The sequence below is a fragment of the Hylobates moloch genome, unplaced genomic scaffold (assembly GCF_009828535.3).
Source record: "Hylobates moloch isolate HMO894 unplaced genomic scaffold, HMol_V3 SCAFFOLD_16, whole genome shotgun sequence".
In the NCBI taxonomy this organism is placed as follows: Eukaryota; Metazoa; Chordata; class Mammalia; order Primates; family Hylobatidae; genus Hylobates; species Hylobates moloch.
The window spans coordinates 69,949,456-69,967,096 of record NW_026652291.1 but is presented as its reverse complement, the minus strand read 5'-3'; the positions used below and the strand labels follow the sequence as shown (position 1 = coordinate 69,967,096).

General features: G+C 37.0%; 1 protein-coding gene across 13 annotated transcripts in view; it reads right to left on the bottom strand.

The window, feature by feature from the left end:
* Positions 1 to 17,641, bottom strand: part of NPAS3 (neuronal PAS domain protein 3) — an 821,658-nt gene that overhangs the window by 622,699 nt on the left and 181,318 nt on the right. The gene's annotated exons all lie outside the window — the stretch shown is intronic.

Below are 17,641 nucleotides of genomic sequence, written 5' to 3'. Positions count from 1 at the left end.
TGTGGACAATCACAGATTGAGTATAAAGGAAAAAATTTGGAACCTAGAGTGAAAAAATTTGGAACCTAGAGTGAAAAAATATGTTGACAATAATCACACCCTTGACAGAGTCAAATTTAAAGGCAAGAAAAATTAAATGTGATTATAATAATACAATTGTACTAGCAAATGGTAATTATTATCAAGTAATACAACTATACCTTCATGCATTTTACTGCTGCACTTGTTTTATTTGTTACAACCTTTAAGTTTGTTTTAGGGGTTAAAATAATGCACTTTATTTAAACCACCTATAAAATAAATTATGCTATGAGATATTGCTTAATTTGATATAACTGAAGAAATACAATAGAAAACAAAGGCAATAGAGAGGTGCCATGGAGAAAAGTGTTCAAAATTCCAAAATACTTACATATTTCATACTACTATGTTTGTTGATAGTACTATGAACATCCAGAAAAAAATATAAAATGCATTTTTAATATTAAAATAAACTATTACATTTAAATGCACAGTTCATACATTTAAAATATATACCTAACACACAATTGCCATCTTCTTTAAGAGTCCATATGGTTTATTCATTCAATCAATTTTTCACTCATCAATCATTTATTGATTACCTATTGACTGCTCTGCATACAGCCTGGTATCTAGGGGAAGGAGGAAGATTTCAAAAAGAAAGATCCTGTCGTTAAATAATGTACTATACTATAATACTTGGAGAAAAATCATATATATGTGGGTAGCCAGCAAAGAACCACGGAGAAACAAGGAGAAAAGTGAAAAGCACTGTACACCTTACTGTCTGCGTATCTGTCAAAATATGTGGAAAGCAGTGGTTTCAGACAGAAAACGATTTCTAAAGGGTTGTTTGCTTGCCATTTACATGCATTTATTTACATGCAGTAAAAACTGGCTGACAGAAAGTAGGAAGGGGCATATTGCTAAGGAGGAAGCTGGAGAAAAATATGCATGAGCCCAGATGAGAGACATTCCACTTTTGTCACTTGAATCACTAATCACATTTTATAGCAGCCATTTAATTTTAATTTTTTCTTCACTGATATTAAATAAAAGTGTTAACAAGTTACCAATTAGGTAACATAAAAGCATTATGGGGTATCACCTATCCAACTACTAAATTTTTCAAAGATAACATTTGAAATTACATTAACAATTTCTTCCAGTTATACTGCACAAATATGAAGTCAGGGCAAAATTCTCCCTGAACCAAAAGACAGTAAATTATCACATGGGAGGGACTCATTGTCCCACTATCTCACTATGCAAGATTGAGATAGTCCCTTTCCCAGTTTTATGCCTGTTCTTCATATTTGAACCCATACAATCTGATTATCTGACATCACTTTCTTCTTTTAGTGCACAATTCTTATTATGGAAGATTTCAATATTCATGTGAATAACTCTACAAATACCTCCTCACTCTGCTGATCCCCTCTTCCTCTTTTCCTTCCATAAATATACACAACTGCACAATACTTCTATTATACATCTACCCATTCATACTAATGGCCTTGTCATCTTTAAGCACAGAGTTTCAGATTTATCTAATTTGGTTCCCCAGCTGTCCAGTTTAAAATCACCACCTCCTCCAACGGTATCTCTCCTCATTCATAAAAACATAAATGCCACATGAGGTGAAGTCAAAAATTGAAGCAGTAACATCAGATAATCCTTCACTAGGGAGTGCTCTAGTGACTCTTCATGAAATTATAGTGGTGGCAAAACATGAGGTACATACAACATTTCTATATGATGGACCTGCTGATCAGGACATGAAACTTCCTACCTTAATTATATAGCTATATGTTCATACCTCCCTATTCAATCTGTCAGCACTACTGAATTCCATAAAACATTTCACCACCCCTACCGTGTCTTTTTCTTTTTCTTTTTTTTTGGAGAAAGTGTCTTGCTCTGTCGCCAGGCTGGAGTGCAGTGGCACGTCTCTGCTCACTGCAAGCTCCGCCTCCAGGGTTCATGCCATTCTCCTGCCTCAGCCTCCTGAGTAGCTGAGATTACAGGCGCCCACCACCACGCCCAGCTAATTTTTTGTATTTTTAATACAGATGGGGTTTCACTGTGTTAGCCAGGATGGTCTCAATCTCCTGACCTCATGATCTGCCTGCCTCGGCCTCCCAAAGTGCTGGGATTACAGTTCTGAGCCACCATGCCCGGCCTACCCTGTCTTTTACTTAAGTATTAAATCATGAACGATTATTTGCAACACTAAGAACATGTGCTTTCTTATAAACTACAAGGATTAACCACATTGCTAATAAAAAATGCAAATCTCAGGTAAAATGATGCTTTCCTTTTTCTCTTATTTAACAGAATGGTGCAGTGATAGTGCCACAGACAGGTAAGTATAGGATGCTACGGGAGAATTCAGAAGTGGCGAACCAAGGCTTGGAAACCCTGAGAAGACTTCTTAATGGAGACATGATAAAAAATAAATAAAAAAAAATTTAAGGCTTTAGCCAGGTACAAGAGTTGGGGTAGAAAAGGAGGTGATCTCAAGATACATTTCACAGTAACATTTTAGAACATTAAAAATAAAATATATTGGGTTAAAATAGTGTCATCCTTACCATTCAAAATAGGGATATGCAGCTATTTCTGATGCTGAGAAAAAATAGAATGCCATTTTAAAAATTACATTCAAATATACCCGAGGGCAAACATCTTCCTGGGATTCATGTGCAATTATTTGTTGCTTGGCAGAATATCTTATCACTAGCCAACACACCTGTTATGTCATAATATTTACATAGAAGAATCACGTTGTTTTTCTGAAAAATCTTGGTGACCTCTAAAATGCCTAAGATGTCTAGAAATGACAAAGACTGATTCATGTGCATTTAGAATTTAAAAGATTTTCTTCATGCCATTCTTGGATTTCCTTCAATATTTTTCCCATCCATTCCTCCACTCTTTACTATGTTTCAGGAGTTCTGAATTGGGGAATGTAAAAATATAAAAATGACCCCATCGTATGGTATTCTTTAGTTGTAGCCACTATTATTCTTCCTTTGCAGCATTATAAATACACTCATGTTTCAGATGAGACATAATAATATAGATTTAGGAGTAAGAGGCTGAAGTCAAGAAGAAAGGGACTAAGACCCCTTGCTTTACCATTTACTAGCTCTAAGCTTCCATATCCTCATTTGTAAAATGAGGATAATATGAGTTGTTGCCTTTTATTTATTAACAGTTGTTACTTTTTAAATGAAATAACATAGTAAAAACACTTAGCCCGTCATCTAACACCTAGTAGAAGCTCCTTAAGTATTTCTAACATTATAGATAAAATTGTTTTTGTTTTCCTTAAATATAGAGACTAGTTCTAAAAATTTAAGTACACAAATATTTTGATGCACTCAAATAGTTCGGACTCAAATGTTCTGTCATTTCTCACAGAGAAAAGCCTTGCCAAAGGAGGCATCCAAAACAATCTTGAATGGTAGTCTGGCAATATACAAGACTCATATAGCTTCCTCTAGCAAACCAACTCCAACATCATATTAACATAATTAGATCAAGTAGGATTTATCCCAGTAATGTAAAGGTGCTTCAAAAATGTAACACACCACATTGGGAGAGCAAAGGGAAAAAAAACGCATGTGATCAAGTTAATTGATTTTTTTAAAAAAAGGTATTTGACAAAAGTAAACATCATTATTTAAAAATTCAGATAAACTGGACTAAAAAAGGATTTTCTGCAACATGAAAAAAGACATTTGCAAAAAATGTGCAGCTAGCATCACACTCAATGGGAAGACTGAAAGCTTTCTCCTAACATGAGAAACAAGACAGTATGCCTACTTTTACCATTGCTATTCAACATTGTACTGGAAGTTACTGATAGATCAATTCGAAAAGAAAAAGAAATACAATATATCAAATTGGAAGGAAAGAAGTAAAACTATCTTTGTTCACAGATGACACGATCCTATATAGAAAATCTCAAAGGATCCATAAGGAAACTACTAGAGCGTCTAAATTAATTCAGCAAAGTTCAGGGTTACAAGATCTACAGACAAAAAATCAGTTGCATTTCTCTAGACTGGGAATGAACACCGCAAAAAAGGAAAATAAAGCAATTCCATTTATAACAGCATCTAAAAGAATACCTAGAAATAAGTTTAGCCAAGGACATACTTGCACATTGAAAACTATAAAATATTGCTGAAAGAAGTCAAATTTAAATTCCTGAGAAATTTAAATTATTAAAAATAAATGGAAAGACATTCCATGTTCATGAATTAGAAGGCTTAATATTGTTAAGATATCAGTACTACCCAAAGCAATGTAAAGTTTCACTTCAGCCAGGTGCGGTGGCTCACGCCTGTGATCCCAGCACTTTGGGAGGCCGAGGCAGGCGGATCATGAGGTCGAGAGATCGAGACCATCCTGGCCAACATGGTGAAACTCCATCTGTGCTAAAAATACAAAAATTTGCTGGGTGTGGTGGTGCATGCCTGTAGTCCCAGCTACTCGGGAGGCTGAGGCAAAAGCATCACTTGAACCCAGGAGGCAGAGGTTGCAGTGAGCTGAGATCGCACCACTGCACTCCAGCCTGGCGACAGAGTGAGACTCTGTCTCCAAAAAAAAAAAAAAAAAAATTCACTTCAATGCCTATCAAAATTCCAACATCCTTTTCTTGGAGAAATGAAAAAGCTGATACTCAAATTCATATGGAAGTGTAAGGGGCTCCCAATAGCCAAAGCAGTCTTGAAAAAGAACACATTTGAAGGAGTCGCATATCCTGATTTTGAAACTTACACCAAAGGTACAATAATCATAACAGTGTAGCATTTGCATAAGGATAGACATATAGACCAATGGAATAGAATTGAAAGTTCAGAAATAAACCCATACATCTATGGTCAATTGATTTTCAACAAGGGCACAGGTCCACTCAATAGAGAAAGACTAGTTTCTTTAACAAACTGTGCTGGAGCAACTGAATTTCCACATGCAAAACAATGAAGTTGGACCTCTACATCATATCAATTACAAAATTGAATGTAAAATGGATCAACGCTAAAACTATAAAATTCTTAAAAGAAAAACGGGAAATCTTTAGGACCTTGGATTTGGCAGTGGATTCTTAGATATGACAATGAAAGTATGAGCAACAGATGCAAACAAAACATAAATTGAACACCATTAATACTTAAATCTTTTTTTTTACATTAAAGGATGCTATCATGAAAATGAAAAGACAACATACAGAATGGGAGAAAATATTTGCAAATCACGTATTAGATAAGACTATAATATTGAGCATATATAAGGAACTAAAACTAAATAATAAAAAGATACGCAGCTCTTTGGGAGGCCGAGGCAGGTGGATCACGAGGTCAACAGATCAAGACCATCCTGGCCAACATGGTGAAACCCCGTCTCTACTAAAAATACAGAAAATTAGCTGGACATGGTGGCAGGCACGTGTAGTCCCAGCTACTCGGGAGGCTGAGGCAGGAGAATGGCATGAACCTGGGACGTGGAGGTTGCAGTGAGTCGAGATTGCGCCACTGCACTCCAGTCTGGCAACAGAGCAAGACTCTGTCTCAAAAACAATAATAATAATAATAATAATAATAATAATAAAAAGATAAACAGCCAAATTAAAAAATAATCTGGATAGACACTTCTACAAAGGAGATACACAAATAGCCAGTAAGCCCATGAAAAAGATGCTAAGTATCATTAGTCATTAAGGAAATGCAAACCAGAATTAGATTTCACTTCACACTCATTAGGATGGCTATGATTTAAAAGAAAAAAGAAAAATAACAAGTCTTGGCAAGGATATGGAGAAACTGAAACCCCCAACATTGCTGGTAGAAATATAAAATAATACCACTCCTATGAAAAATAATTTTGTGGTTCTTCAAAAACTTCAGCACAGAATTACCATTTGACCCAGTAATTCCACTCCCAGGTATATCTTCAAAATAATGGAAATCAGAGACTCAAGGAGATATTTGTATGCCAACGTTCATGCAGTATTATTCAAAATAGCCAAAAGGTGGAAAGAACCCAAGTGTCCATCAACAGATAAATGGATAAACAAATGTGGCATTTACATACAGTAGAATATTATTCAGCCACATAAAGGAATGAATTTCCGATACATGCTACAACACGTAAGAAATAAGTCATTCATGCTAAATGAAATATGCCAAATACAAAAGGACAAATATTGTATGAGCCCACTTATGTGAAATAACTAGAACAAGCACATTCATAGAGAGAAAAAGTAGATTAGAAGTTACCAGAGGGTAGGGAAAGGAGGGATAAGCAGGGAGGGGCTATTGTTTAATGGGTACAGAGTTTGGGAGTCATGAAAACTTTTGAAAACAGTGGTGATGGTTGCACAACATTGTGAATGTAATTATTGCCACTGTATACATAAAACGGTTAAATGGCGAATTTTATGTTATATATCTTTACCACAATAAAAATTATTTTTTGAAAACTTATATAGCTAGTTTTTTTGGTTGTTCTTTGGCATAATTTGCGAAGCAGGCAGTATTTGACTTCACTAATACTGTGTAAATCACAACTATGTTTATACATTTCTAGATGGATAATCTTAAGACCTATCTATTTCCTCTTAAAATAGAACAAGTATGTAATAAAATTGAATGGATGAACAAGCAAATTTATAAATACACGGATATACAAATGATAGCAAGCATTTTTAAATTCCTGCCTCTGGATAAGTAACTTTTGATTTTTTTGTTGTTGTTGTTTTAAAACCAGATTCAAATATTATTGATTCAACATTACTAAAGAATTTATGATTTTATTTTAGGAGACTGAGTAGATAAAAAATGATTACGTTTTACAAATACTAGGATACTTTAAGATGGTTTGTTGCTAATGATTTTTTAAAAAATAATACTCTATTGAATGTGATGCCATCCCATTGGGATGTTGTATGTAAAATCTCAATAAGCCCAAGGCAACCTTATGAATTTACTTTTTTTCACTCAACTATTCAATAAAAATGAACATACCAGCATGTATTGCCACTTATTAAAACACAAAACACCTTCTTAGAGAAGCAGATTTATCACTATGCCAAAAAGTTAATTGCTTGTTACAATGTGTTAAGGAAAAATGTGAATTCTTCCTATAACCATTTTAACACTATGAATAAAAATCATTTAAACACCGCTTCTATTTTATTTTGTTTCCCTTTGAAACAAGTAGGTATGCTTCCTAAAAAGATTCTCTGCACAAATTTCAGTTTTTATTTGGTCAATATAACATTGAAGAAATGGAGAATAATTTTGTACACATTTTTTTAACGGTAACATTTTCAGGAAAGGACAGAACAGCAACTCTGCCCATTCTAAAAATCCACAGAATAGATATTTCACTTGATGAAAACTCTTCAAATTCTGGAAAAGTAGAACAAAAACTTTGTCGAAAACATTTTTGGTATAACCTTATACAAGCATTTTGCCTTCACCATCTACATTTTAAATTATATCAATATTTTTCAAACACATCAACTGAATTACAGTTTCTCATTGGTTCCTGGATATAAAAAATCTTTGCATAAGTATCAGAGAAAAAAAATTCAGTATTCTTAGGACATATCTACAACACTAAAATACCTGCAAAGACACCATGCTTTTCCTCAAATGTTTGTTCCCTTTTTCATATCAATCTATGAGTCACATGAAATGGACCAGTGAAGAAACCAACGAGTCTGGTGAATGGTTGTGACCATGATATCCATATGTTTCCCTTGCGTATTCTCTCCATGGAAACCCTGACACACCACTTCAAATCCCGCCCTCGCTGCTAGCTCTCCATCCTCCCATCTGGCTCTTCCAGCTGTCCCTAAGGCCCTCTTCATCTCCGCTCCATCCTAAAATTTCTTCCTTGCTCCTGTTCTCTTTAAGTTTTAATCATTTCCTTATCTCATTTCGAGAATCTCCATTCAGCCTCTGACTTATCTGTAAAGATCAGGTGTGGAAATTAATAGACTCCTGGACCAGGTAAGCAACAAATGAGTTGATGGAGCCCACTAGACAAGACCGTGAGTGAAAACATCAGGACATTAGCAGAAGCAGGGGACTAACTGGACCCACATGTTAAAATGAGGCACAACAGACACAAACATTTACTTAGCTCCTTGGGAATTATTTTGCAATAAATGTTGTTGAATTAATGAATGAATGCATTCATGAATAATCTATGGTACTATTTTCAAAATCATTCCAGGAATAAGTTATTTGGCACACATGCATCTCACATTAGAAGTAAATAGCTACCACAGTGATAACCGTACCAAGGCTCTTCCACCTGTAATGTGAGATACTGCAGCTTTTCAAGTTCTGTATCAGAAACCTATATAAGCAGTTCAGTAGTCCTGTGATTCTTTCGGTTAGGGGCATGCTGATGTGCAGTGTATAGGATAAGTCATAGATGGCTAAACAGCATCTGCACCTCAAAGGCAAAGGAAGAGACTACTGTCCAAAATGAGGACAGAGTACTCCAGGGCTTATAGACTATTAATTAAATCAATTAGTTGTAAAATTTTAAAGAGAGCATAACACACTATTTCTATAGTAAATCATGTCTGCAAAAAATATGCAAAACTCTGAAACCTCCTCACATAGGAACTTGCTTAGAATATTAAAATATTAGGAAACTCTGTCTTTTTTTTCTGTTCTGGTTACCAGTGGATTCTGTAACTAATTTCTGTCCATTCATCAAAAAACATTTCCCAATGTTTGTAATTCTCTGACAATCATCATGTTTTAATACAACAGAATTATCAGGAAGAAACATTTCCTGTTAATTATTGACTTAATATAATCTTACATACACTACTAAATGATATTGCTGCTACAGCTTTTGAAAGGAAGGTTAAAACATCTGACTTTTATAAATCAAAAAGACACAAAAGGTACAAATTGATCAGAGAATAAAAGCACATTCAAAGTATAAAAAGTCAATGCTTTCCTAGAATTCTTCCTGGTTAAACATACACCGTAATTATTTTCCTACATTCAGTATGATACCATTGGGTGCTAAATATTCATTCTTGAAACAAACCTGAATCAGAAACTATTCATCTTTTTTTCAACAGCTGACATGTTGCATAAACAGAAAGTTTTTGTAGTTTTTTTTTTTCAAAATAAACAATATACCATGTGAACTTTGATTTATTATGCAATTTATCTCTATCTCTCTCTACTATATATAATTCGGAACCAAATAGGACAGTTCCTATACCATTAATATTTTCCAGCTCCTTTTGGCTTTAAGGCTATGATCATTTTTAAATGTTTCAAACATATAGCATACATTCATCATTAATATTACAGTGGTATCACTGCTATTTTAAACTCTAATATCTGGGAGTTCATAACTTGGCGCGTAAAGCTTGCTAGACAATAATGATGAAACTTAGCTTGCTACAAACTAGTTTTGCAGTAATTTTTCAAGAGAAAAAACTAAAATGCAACCTAATAATTTCCAAGTCCAAAGATATTTGAAATATTTTTAAATAGTTTCATATACATTTGAAATTACAGAAACATATAAGGTAGGAGTTATTAGGCTAATCTCTTTTCAATTTTTTGTTCAAGTTATAGAAAAACAAAAACAAGTAATTCTGAAAACATTAAAACTTCTCATATTGATTAGAACAATATGTTCCTATCTGTTAGGAAAATAAAGTTTTTCTCTTACTAAAATTACATGATTAATAATAACCTCCTTTTTTAGAAATTTAGTAATCACATATAACCTAAACTATTACCAAGACCTATTAGGCAAGTGGTCTATGCTAACAAAATCAGATTTAGTTTATTAAGTAGACAAGTTTTGAAATAAGATCAACTTCATTTAACAAATCTACTCTGAATGCAATTTTTAGTTTGTTTTTTTTTTAAGACAGGGTCTGGCCGTCACCCAGGTTGGAGTTGGAGTGCTGTGGCACGATCTCAGGTCACTGCAACCTCCGCCTCCAAGGTTCAAGCTATTCTTCTGCCTCAGCCTCCCAAGTAGCTGGGATTACAGGAGTGGACCACCACACCCGGCTAATTTTTTTATTTTTTGTAGAGACAGGGTTTCACCACGTTGCCCAGGATAGCCTCGAATTCCTAAGCTCAAGTGATCTGCCCACCTTGGCCTCCCAAAGTGCTGAGATTTCAGGCCTGAGCCACCGGGTCTGGCCAATTTTTAATTTTTATATGCGATCTCAGAAATTGTTTTTCATTCAGTCAATAGCTTCTGAATGTTTGCTACATGTCAAGAGTTGTAGCAGGATAGGAATACAAAAATGAGGAGACTCTACTCTCAAGTACAGGCATACTTCATCTTACTGCATTTCGCTTCACTGTGCACCACATATGCCGTGCTTTTTACAAATGGAAGGTTTGTGGCAACCTTACATCGAGTAAGTGTATCGGCGCCATTTTTCCAACAGCATGTGCTCTCTCATGTCTTTGTGTCACATTTTGGTAATTCATTCCATCTTTCAAACTTTTTCATTATTATTATATCTGCTATGTGGTGGGCGATCAGTGATTTTTGGTGTCACTGTTACATTTGTTTTGGGGTACACAAATCATGCTTATATGCATTCAAGTGAAAGGAAGAGTCACCCATCTCTCGCTTTAAATCAAAAGCTAGAAACAATGAAGCTTAGTGAGAAAGGCATGTCGAAAAGCAAGATAAGCCAAAAGCTAGGCCACTTGCACCAAGAAGTTAGCCACATTGTGAGTGAAAGGAAAAGTTCTTTTAAGAAATTAAAACCACTACTCCAGTGAACACACAAATAATACGAAAATGAAAAGAGGCTTATTGCTGACAGGGAGAAAGTTTTAGTGACAGAAGATGAAACCAGCCACAACATTCCCATAAGTCAAAACCTAATCCAGAGAAAGGCCCTAACTCTCTTCAGTTCTGTGAAGGCTGAGAGAGGTGAGGAAGCTGCAGAAGAAAAGTTGGAAGCTAGCAGAGGTTGGTTTATGTAGTTTAGGAAAGATGCCATAAGATAGAAGTGCAGGGTGAAGCAGCAAGTGCTGATGGAGAAGCCATGGGACAGGCTGATATTCTTATTAGAAGCTAAAGCAGCTGGTAACTTTAAGTGGAAGCCAACTCTCATTTATCATTCTGAAAATCCTAGGGCCATTAAGAATAGTGGTAGATCTATTCTGCCTGTGCTCAAGGAATGGAACGACAAAGCCTGGATGACGGTACAATGTTTACACCATGGTTTATTGAATATGTTAAGCTCACAGTGAAGACGTACTACTCAGAAAAAAAGATTCCTTTCAGAATATTATTGCTCGTTGACAACGTACTTGGTCACCCAAGAGCTCTGATGGAGATGTACAAGGAGATTAACACTGTATTCATGCCTGCTAACACAGCATCCATTCTGCAGGTCAAGGAGTAATTTTGACTTTCAAGTCTTACTACTTAAAAAATGCATTTCATAAGACTGTCACTGCCATAGGTAGTGATTCCTCTAATGGATCTGAGCAAAGTCAGTTGAAAACCTTCTGGAAAGGATTCACCATTTTGGATGTTAAGAACATGTTTGATTCATGGGAGAAGGTGAAAATATCAACATTAACAGAAGATGGGAAGAAGTTGATTCCAACCCTCACAGATGACTTTGAGAGGTTCAAAACCCCAGTGAAGGTAGTCATTGTAGATGTGTGGAAATGAACTCAAGTTAGAAGTAGAGTCTGAGAATGTGACTGAACTACTGTAATCTCACGATCACACTTGAACAGATGAGGGGTGGCTTCTTATGGATGAGCAAAGAACCTGGTTTCTTGAGATGGAATTTACTCCTGGTGAAGATGTTGTGAACATTGTTGAAGTGACAACAAATAGCATAAACTTAATTAATAAAGCAGCAGCAGGATTTGAGAGGATTGCCTACAATTTTGATAGAAGTTTTACTGTGGATAAAATGCTATCACACGGCATCACATGCTAGAGAAATCTTTCATGAAAGGTCAAGTCAATCAATGGGGAACACTTCATCATTGTCTTGTTTTAAGAAATTGCCACAGCTACCCCAAACTTCAGCAACCACCACATGATTAGCCAGCAGCCACCAACAAGAAGGCAAGACCCTCTACCAGCCAAAAGATTATGACTCCCTGAAGGCTCAGATGATTGTTAGTATGTTTTTAGAAATAAAGTATTTTTACTTAAGACATGCACATTGTTTTTATAGACATGAGGCTATTGCACCGTTAGCAGACTACAGCATGTTAATATAACTTTTATATGCACTTAGAAACCAAAAATATGACTTGCTTCATTGTGATATTGGTTTTATTGTAGTAGTCTGGAACTGAATCTGCATTATCTCCAAGGTATGCCTGTAACTCTCAGTATAGAGATACTTTTGTGTTTTAATTCAATTCATCTAATCACATTTAAGAAATTATCATAATGTGCACTCCCTCTGCCCAGCAAAGATTCCATAAAGCATGACTTCCCAATTTTTGTAATGAAGACAAAATCCCAAACCACATAACTACAAGATGTATCAGAAGTTATGTACTAGGTCACTTTTCACTGATGTAAAGAAAAGTTTTCCAGATAAGCTGCCGTGACCTTTTGAGAATCAGGTATCGACAAGGTCTCATAACTGAGACTAAAACTTAGGTCTGATTTCAATTCAGTACTATTTTCTCCATGTTAAACTGCTCTCATACAAAAGCTTATGACTGTTCATTTGCATAACATGGAAGCAAAACAGCATTTTGAAAACCTGGCAGTCTTTCTGTATTCATAGCCCACCAATTTCTTATTTACAATCCCCTCAATTTTAAATTTCTGTGATTAATCATGTAATAAAATCCTCACAAAAATGAAATGCATTGGTAAAGATTTTAAAATACTATACACTTTATTCACTCTCAAATTTTTGTTTGTTTTTTGCTGAGACACAGTCTTGCCCTGTCACCCAGGCTGGAGTGCAGTGGCACGATCTCGGCTCACCGCAACCTCTGCCTCCTGGGTTCAAGTAATTCTCTTGTCTCAGCCTCCCAAGTAGCTGGGACTACAGGTGCCCACCACCACTCCTGGCTAATTTTCATATTTTTAGTAGAGCGGGGGTTTTGCCATGCTGTCCATGCTGGTCTCCAACTCCTGACCTCAAGTGATCCATCTGCCTTGGCCTCCCAAAGTGCTGGGATTACAGGCATAAGCCATCGTGCCCAGCCCACTCTGAAATTTGGATTGAAATAGCAGTTCACAAAAAAGAAAAAAAATTAAGTATTAAAAATAAATGATGAGATACTCAGCCACATGGCAGTGAACAAAATGTGGCCCTCAAATAAAAGAGTATTTAGAAAAAAGGAAAAGCTATCATTTTGCCATCCTGAAAATAGTGAAAATCCAGGTCATCGATATTTCCATTATGGATTCTTATGCCACTCCATCAGAGGGCTACAAAACTCCCCACATGCTCTTATGAAGTGTTCTACTGTAGATTACAAGTATTATTATACTTCACTTTTCTGAAAGCACAATTTTGAAAAACGAATTCATCTTTTAAGAAAAACTTCTCATATTACAATGTGTCTTCAACTCATGGCACAGTGGAAAAGCCAAGAATTTACCAAAATCCTCTTTGAGAAAGACTCATTTTTTACTTTCTTAGAGCTTGAGCCTGCCTTGGAGTTAAAGGTTACAGAAAAATCATGGTTGGGACAGAACAGGAGGAAGGCCAACGTGAATGGCAGAAGGAAGAGGGAAAGAGGGGAAGAGGACATGGGTGTGAAGTGGGAAAAAGGAAGCTAGTAGAGATTGAAATGAAGGAATCAGGGGAGGAAAATGCAGTCGGGAAGCATCCTTTGTACCTTCTGAGTCCCACTAGGGAACTCTACACCAACTGCAGGGATAGCAAAGAGGGAAATGAGGGGCAGTCAGCTTTGAGGGCTATCACACAAGATCTTTAGGGGCTTGGGGCTCCAACTCGGAAACGTCTCCAAGTAAGCTCAAAAGCCTTTTGAAAAATTACAAATTACCTCCTCAGACAGGCCCCTGTCTTTGGAATGATATGCTTCTCACAGCTTTGGTTGAATTGTTCCATCTGAGGATGTCTGGTGGGGTCAGATGTCTGGTGTCTTTGTTTTCCTTGTAACCTTCTCTGCTCCTCAAGGCAAGGGCCAGTCTTGTTTGCCTTTGAATCCCCTTTAGTGCTTACAGCTGTCCTACACACAGTACGCTGTCTCTAAAATATACTGAAAAGAACTGCAGCTATCCCACGGTTTCTCAGAGTTTATCCCAACTTTAACATTTGCATATTTTAGAGGCAAATGTGCTCCAGGTGAGCACCTCAGCCTGAGAGTCCAAGCTGAGTTTCTGTGTGCAATCTTGGGCTCTTCCTTAGCTATGCTGCTCCCAAGTGCTCAAAGAGCCCAGAAATCAGTGGAGAAAGTAATACATAAGGAAAGAATGCTAAATGAAAACACAAGCCACAAAAACTAGGGAAGGCTGTCCATCCCACTTTTGAGAGATGCACAAGAAATTCAGAGGCTGTGTGTGAGACTTATTTAGGCCATCGCATCTCCCAGGGCATGGAATTTTCCTAAAGCTGCCTCATTCACTGCTAAGCAAGGATTTTTGTTATTGTAAAGTATGTCACTCCTTACATAGGTATGCTACAAACATCATCTTAAACTTCCCATATTCTAGAATAACCATGTCTGGAAGTTGGGTTTTTCCTCCCAATGTAACAGTTAGCAACAGTATCTCTTATTATTATGTGGCATGGTGAAGGAACTGTGATTTGCCCAATTCTTCTGTTTCTTAATGTCATATTGCTCACAAATGTGCATTCAAGAATGAACAAATTCTGGACCTGAGATCTCATTTATAAATACATAAATATATATTTATCAAAATTAATATTATCTTCTATTTTCAGAAAAATAATAGTATAATACTCAATGAATACAACATTTTGTAGTCCATACATTTCAGATTTCAACAGCACAAATGCATGTAACACAGGATTTGGTCTTCAGCAGACTGATTTGTTAATTCAGCAGACTGATTCATTAATTTATCTTTGCAATATACGTGTGTGTGTGTGTATGTGTGTGTCTGTTTGTGTGTGTGTGTGTGTGTGTGTATTCATTCCATTTTCCATTTTTTTTTTTTTTTTGAGACGGAGTCTTGCTCTGTCGCCCAGGCTGGAGTGCAGTGGCGCAATCTCGGCTCACTGCAAGCTCCGCCTCCCGGGTTCACGCCATTCTCCTGCCTCAGCCTCTCCGAGTAGCTGGGACTACAGGTGCCCATCACCACGCCCGGCTAATTTTTTGTATTTTTAGTAGAGACGGGGTTTCACCGTGGTCTCGATCTCCTGACCTCGTGATCCGCCTGCCTCGGCCTCCCAAAGTGCTGGGATTACAAGCGTGAGCCACCGCGCCCGGCCCCCATTTTCCATTTTTGCTAGCCCACTGGTTCTTAACTTGGCTTGAATACTGTGAGAAATTGTCCTGGGAGCCCTCTCTCCAGGAGATTTGAAGGACCTCAAAATAAATTTTGCATACATTTTGAGAGATTTATAGAACTTCTGAAGCTGATCATGGCCCCTCTGCTAAACATCTCTGTGGTAGAGTCAACTGCATTGTCTTTTGTTGCTAATAAACAAAGTCTGAACTTTATATACAAGTGTCTAAACCTGCTAGAATTCTACCTCCTGTAGATACCAAGCGCTGTAAATTCTATTCTTCTAAGAGGCTCAAGGAATCATATTATGAAATATTTCCAACATGAAAATAGCCCTTGTGAAGCATGCAGAATTAAAATGATCTAAACCATGAGAATGTCTTACTTAAATTACATTAAAGGGAAATCCAGGAGCAATATAGGAAAGTTTGGTAAGAAAAGAGCAGTGCCTTTAAATCTCCACTTAGTGATATACTAAGTGAAATGAAAAGCATTCACTTTAACCTTAGTTAACCTTTTCCTCCTAAGCTCAATTACCATACTCTTTAAATGTCTTAAAATTAGTGAAATGATTTCATTTATATTTTTTCCACCCCAAATTCATCAGTGAGGCAGAATCGTATGTGTACCATCTCATTCCATTTGCCATTCAATGGAAGCCAGCACCATAATTCTGCATCAGAAGAGAACTGAAATGAAGGCAATATGTCTATCAAAGGGGCCTTATATTAAATGTAAATTTCTTTACTCTTTCAGATAAAAGGGCAAATTATTTAATTCACTTCAATTCAGAAAGCATTTATGGAGAACTGAAAGGCATTGGGCTAGGATATGGAGGGAGAAAAATACAAAGATCCTTGGAGAGTGCCTGCTCTCCCTCCAAGAGTCTACCTCTTACTGAGGGAGACAGATGTGCATGCAAGACAGATGTGAATTCAAGGCAGGGTGGAATGCAGGCTGTAACTGAGGGACATACAAAGGGAAGAGATACTTATGCTCATGGAAAAATTAGAAGGCTTCATGGATGAGGCACCATCTGAGTTGGCAGAAGGATGTGATCTCTGCTGCTGGGGAGATTGTGAAGGAATGGGGAAGATGCCCACAGAACAGGTAAGACCAGCTATGTGAGGAGTAAAGCCCAGTGCCAAATGAAAAGGTGAAGCCCCTTGATTAAACATTATTAAGGATTTCAAGAAGATGACAGCAGCAAATTGAACCGAGGGGTGAGGGGGAGGCTTGTGTGAGTCACAGGTCGCAGGCCTATGAGGCCGGTCTGGATCATCAGCACAGCACCGACAGTAGTGGAAGCACATGGGGAGGCATGGTGGGGAGACCACAGACTGTCCTCGTGGGGCTGGTACCTAGCAACATTAACCATCCAATATGTGAGTGTGGCTAAAGAAGGCAGGACAATTCTTCTATTAACATAAGGGAGCATTGCTAAACACACTTTGGGGATGGGGGGACACAAAGTACTCAAAGAATGTGGACAGAACATAGAAATCAAACCAACATGCCCCCGAATATGGATTCCTATAAGCCTAGGCTGAGTAAGTTTGCTACAGAAAGTGTCACTCAGCTTGACAGTTTTGTTTGGGGGAAGGAGTAAGTGGGGTAAATGGTGCACATTCTTTCAAATGTACCTTCAATTAAGCTTAAAAAAAAAAAAAGGGAGGGAGTAAGTTTTAAACTAAGCAAAAAAACAGGTATTCACATTTTCAGTGAGGCATAGTATTTCAAATCTGCCTTTTTCCTTCTTTCAACAATAAATTATCAGCCAATGCTCTGATAAGGCCTCCAGATTAGAAATGATTCTACTAACCTTGTTTTATTTACACTACGCATGCTTTGAGTTTTACAGTTCAGTAGAAGTAGAGCTGCACAGCTCCTCACATTAGCCCTGAGGCTACTTTAAGCTCCAAGCGGCTGCTCTGTAAGCATTGGAACGAATTCTCTGTAGTCCCCATAGAAATCCCATGGAATGCAGTTTCCTGCTGGTTTGTTACACTGCATCAGAATAATGATAATACGAGGATAGCCTACTAGATTATGCAATGAAACAAAACTCACACACCATAGTCCAACCAGAGAGACTTTAACCCTTCTCTTCTGCAATTAAAGCTTCCTATTTACATCGAACGGTTGT